Genomic DNA, 4,931 nt, shown 5'->3' with positions numbered 1-4,931 from the left:
GAAGCAGCTGCACCCACCGCCCCTCCTCCCTGCGCGCCCCGCGGGGAGCCGGCGCCGCCTCCTGCACCTGAGAGGGTCGCTCAATGCCCTGGGCTCCAGCCAGTTGCAAAATCCCTGGGGACCCTCGCTACATTTATCACAATGTGGTTCTGATGTGTTTCCACGCAGGTCCGAGGAGGACTGGCCCGGGAAGGTCGTCGGTCTTCCCTGCCCTGGGAGCCTAGGAGAGCTGCTCACTGAGGGCCCGGAAGAGGAGGCGAGGAAGGCGGCTCCAAGGTGGTGAGTGAGGGGCCTACTTAAGCGGCAAGCTGGGAGGGACAGTGGCCGGCAGGTGGGCTCGCTCCTTCCAGGGCTGTTAGGCAGCGGGCGCTGATCCTGTGGAGGTGCGGGTCCTCAATCCTCAGTGCCTGTCCTGGGCGGGGCAGAGTCGCCAAAGCCAGGTGCGAGGAATCCTTGCTTGGGGAAGAGGCTCCCAAACAGGAATGGTGGTGGCGGGCGCAGCGTCTGGGCGGTTGGTGGCGGCAGGAGGTTCCTCCAGGAGCCGGGCAGAGGTGCCAGCTGTGCACACCCAGCCTGCCAGCTCATTCTTCAGCTCTCCAGACCTGCTAAAGGCGCTCCAGCTCTTCCCACACCCAGTGACTGGCATGATCAGCGGTGTAGATGCTGCCAGGAATACCCAGGGCTAAGACGTGACGCGACGGCAGCGTGTAGGCTGCATTTCTGTATATGCCCTGTTCTGGCACCATCTTGGGCTCCTCTGATTTGTTTTCTTAAGTGGGAGGAGGGAGGAAGCTCCACTCTGTGTGCTCATTTTTTGCGGCTGATGAGCTGCGAGTTCTCTTCTGAGTACATTTGGACCCAGAGAGAGCTGAGTTCAAATCCTGACTTTGCCTTTGACCCTGGCGGGTTGCTCCAGGTCTCTCCACTCTTTCTGTGCCCTCATCTGTAAGATGGAGGGTAACCCTTCCCCATGGGAGAGTTAAGAGTAACATTTTTGGGAGAGAGGTTTTTGCTCTAGGGCGTGTGTGCTGGCCAGAAAGACAGAGACAGAGAGACAGAAAGCGAGAAATCACCCCCCGGAGGGATGGCCACGCCACAATCCCTTCTCCTCCATTCTCCTCTCGGGATCTTGGACATGCACGCACACGCGGCTGGCGTGAGTTTAAGCCACCGGGTCCGGGACTCCAACTGTGATCAACTACATGGGAGTCCAGCAACATAGCTATTATGCCAACTGCTGGTCCCAAGAGTAACTATTAATATATTGACAAATGACCAACAGCCCCAGCAGCGGGCCACCTCAGCAGCCTCCAGTTGCTAGTCTTGGGAAAGATTAAGCTGCCTGAGCCCTCCTCTGGGAGAACACTGGGAATGGCAGATGGCCATTTGACAAGATATTGTTGGAGAGTGTTAGAAGAAAGCAATAGGAATACTCGGGGAGGGCCTGTGGGGGTGAGTAATGGGGGAGCCTAATTCAGGGTCTCCGGACCTTGTGGTGACCTGAGGAAGGGCCATTTCTGAAAGGGGGATTGACTTGGGCGGCAGAAATAGCACCTACTGTACATTCGCACGTGTTCATGGGTGACCCTGGACACCTCATTTCCACAGGTGCTGCCTGGAGCCGAGAGAATTTCTGGCTTGAGACATCTTATTCCAACTCTGTCTAGGTAGCTGTGTGATCCAGGGCAAGTGGTCTGACTTCTCTGGGCACTGGGCATGGAAGATGAGCTTGGAGTCAGAGAGATCCGATTCGGAATCTCAATTCGACGCTTACCATCTTGGACAGTTAATTCCCTCTAAGCCTTGGCTTCTTCCCCTGTAAGACAGAGCTCATCATATCGACCCTTGGGGCCAGCAGGTGGCGTGGTGGTTGTAACGCTGGACTCCCACATGGCCGACCATGGTTCAATCCTCAGACCTGGTGGCTTGCTTTCTCACTTTCTCTTTCTCTCTCTTTCTTGGAATCTCCGGTCAAACTAAAACAAACAAATAAAATATTATTAACAAATAAAGTTAAATAAATTTAAAAAAATATATATTTATATATCTCATTAACATGCAATGCACTAATAGAAAGCCCCCAGCACAGGATCAGACATACGGGAGACACTCTGTATCTATTCCCTTTCTCTTCTCGTGGTCCTCTCTTCTGTTGTCATTAAGATGGGCCTAGAAGGCAGGTTCAGGTCATCTCACAGAGTATCGTGAGCCTAAAGTGAAGAGAACGAAGGAGAGACATGAGAGTTAAGGACCGTGAAAACATAAGCCGTCTAATGATTAGGGCTTCCAGTGTCTACGTAATGAGGACTTTGCATGCAAAGGCTATTAAAAAATCCAGGATAGGGGGCCAGCAGGTGGCATGGTGGTTAAGGCACTGGACTCTCACATGGCCAACCATGGCTCAAGTCCTGAATCCAGTGGCTTGAAAATCACTCTAAGCGTGTGTGCATTCCAGCCCAAATTCACATGAGAATGAAGAAGAGATTGTGGCATGGCCATCCACCCCGGGGTGGGGGGTGTTTCCTCACTTTCTCTCTCACTGTCTCTCTCCAGCAAGCACATGTGCCCATGGAAAAAAAAAAAATCCAAAATAAGTAAATAAAGGCTAGTGGGGCCAACAGGTAGCATGAAGGTTAAAGCAGCTAATCCCACATGGCTGACTGTACAGTTTGCACCCTGGATCCAATGGCTTGAAAATCACTCTGGGCTTGGGCCAGCAAATGGTGTGATGGTTAAGGTGCCAGAATTCCCACATGGCCGACCACGGTTCGAGTCCCAGACCTGGAGGCTTCTCTCTCTCTCTCTGTGTGTGTCTTTCTCTGGCAAAACTCAATGTGAAAATAACAATACATAAATAAAGTTAAATAAATTTAAAAAGATAGCTCAGCTCCACCTGGTCACAGGAAGCCAGACTTCCAGGGTTGGAGCTAGTCTGACCTCTTAAAAAAGAAAATCACTCTGGGCTTATGTGAATGTGTGCATAAAATCCTGATAAACAAATGGAGGAGAAAGAATTTTGGCATGGCCATCCCTCCTAGGGGATGAGTTCTCACATTCCTTCTCTCTCTCTCTCTCTCTCTCTTTCTCTGTCTCTATCCAGTGAACAAGCATGCCTTATAACAAAAACTAGAAGAAAAAAAAAAAACAAAAAACCCAGGCTAGTGAGAAGGTCTCTGGCCTGCAGAAATAACCCCATGCTCAGGAAAGCGCAGGGCTTTTCTGTGCTGTGCGCCAGGAGTGGTGGGCGAAGGTCGGGACTCTGGGTACAGCGAGGGGGCTGGTGTGGCCCAAGCCAGTGCTGGACCACAGCACCGTCCGTGCAGGCTGGTGCAGGGCCCGAGAGGCCAGCCTGAGTCAATATTGACCTTCCTTGCTAGCCAGCCTGGCTCTCTGGCCTCTCATTCAGCTGGAGTGTTGACACAAGTGCCTGAATGAGCTTTATTACTGTATTCGGTGAAACAGCAGACCATTCTCTCTCCCTGGGGATTCACTGGGGCCTGTGGTGTGGAGATGGTGACAGGGCAGGAAGCCCAGGCACTCGGGCCTGTGGTGTGTACAGCATCGTCCTGGCACACGCCGCATCTCTCTGGGCTGCTGTGGGACGGCAGGACCGGAGGGTACTGCTCTGCCTCCTGGGGCCCTCCACCTTTCAGCACAGTGGCCCTGAGCAGGCCTTACGAAGCCTGTGGGGGGACTGGGGTGAGGGCCACAGACCTCCCTGAAGGTGACAACTAGACAGAAAAGCAGTTAAAATTCCCTTGCCCTTGTATTCCCCTTGTATATTTTGGGGGGGCGGAATAGGGAGCTGAGTGCTCCCTCCTCTGACTCTTATTCATGTAAAGAGGAGCAGATGGCAGGCCTGGAGTCCTGGTGGGGGCTCAGGGGAGACAGAATTTCATTCAACACAATGGCTGAGCCACAAAGGGATGGGGGGGACAGAAGACAGGGGACTTGGTAGGGGAGAAGCGCCCCATGCGGAGTACATTCGAGCAGAGTACAGACAGGCTTCCGCTGGGGATGCCATAGACGGCCTGAATCTGAGCAGGGGCAGAGGGCAAGGTCTGTTCCCTTCAGCCCCCGAGAGGCAGTTGGGCTAGAGCCGTTGGCATTTGGAAAAAGCTACCTCAGAACCACAAGGGCAAGGATTTTGTCTCATTTACTGTGGTCCCCCAGGGTAGGTGACAATACATACTTTCTAAATAATGAATAATACACTTTCACATTTAAACTCTAGAAAGTAAGGGGCCAGCAGATGGCATAATGGTTGTGTCACTGGACTTCCACGTAGTCAACTGCAGTTCTAGTCCTGGACCCAGCAGCTTAAAACTCATGCCAGGCGCGTGTCTGTGTACCCAAAATCCCAAGAGGAGATTGGAAAAGAAGGGATTATGGTATGGCCATATGCCCCCGGGGAGTGACTTCTTGCTTTCTGTTTCTGTGTCTGTCTCTCTGGCAAGCACACACACCCTAGAGCAAAAATCTCTCTCTACTAGGGACCAGCAGTTGGCGTAATGGCTATGTTGCTGGACTCCCATGTAGTCTACTGCCTTTCAAGTCCTGGATCCGGTGGCTTAAACTCACGCCGGGTGCGTGTGCGTGCATGCCCAAGATCCTGAGAGGAGAATGGAGGAGAAGGGATTGCTGCGTGGTCATCCCCCCTGGGGGGTGATTTCTCGCTTTCTGTCTCTCTGTCTCTGTCTTTCTGGCGAGTGCACACGCCCTATAGCAAAAAACTCTCAGAAAAAGAAAAAGAAATCCCTCTTTAAAAATGAAAAGAAAAAAAAAACTTTAGAAAGTAAAGTTTGAGCAAAATATTACCGGTGGATGACAACATTCCAATGAAAGTCTATCTTCTGTTTATGGTAATTTTCAACAAGGGGCAGGTGAGGCCTATCACTCTTCATAGATGCCAGTCATGTTGTCCTGCTTTT

The 4,931-nt window shown here is 52.0% G+C and overlaps 1 protein-coding gene across 3 annotated transcripts in view; it reads left to right on the top strand.

Moving 5' to 3' along the window:
* Positions 1-4,931, top strand: part of PAK6 (p21 (RAC1) activated kinase 6) — a 46,320-nt gene that overhangs the window by 15,727 nt on the left and 25,662 nt on the right. For all 3 annotated transcript variants that reach the window (XM_027775826.1, XM_006158701.3, XM_027775825.1), the window contains exon 2: positions 169-279. The gene's annotated coding sequence lies outside the window, so the exon portion shown is untranslated. The remainder of the gene's footprint in view (positions 1-168; positions 280-4,931) is intronic.

Source organism: Tupaia chinensis, unplaced genomic scaffold (assembly GCF_000334495.1).
Source record: "Tupaia chinensis unplaced genomic scaffold, TupChi_1.0 Scaffold000605_1, whole genome shotgun sequence".
Classification (NCBI taxonomy): domain Eukaryota; kingdom Metazoa; phylum Chordata; class Mammalia; order Scandentia; family Tupaiidae; genus Tupaia; species Tupaia belangeri.
This window is presented reverse-complemented; position numbering and strand designations above follow the sequence as displayed.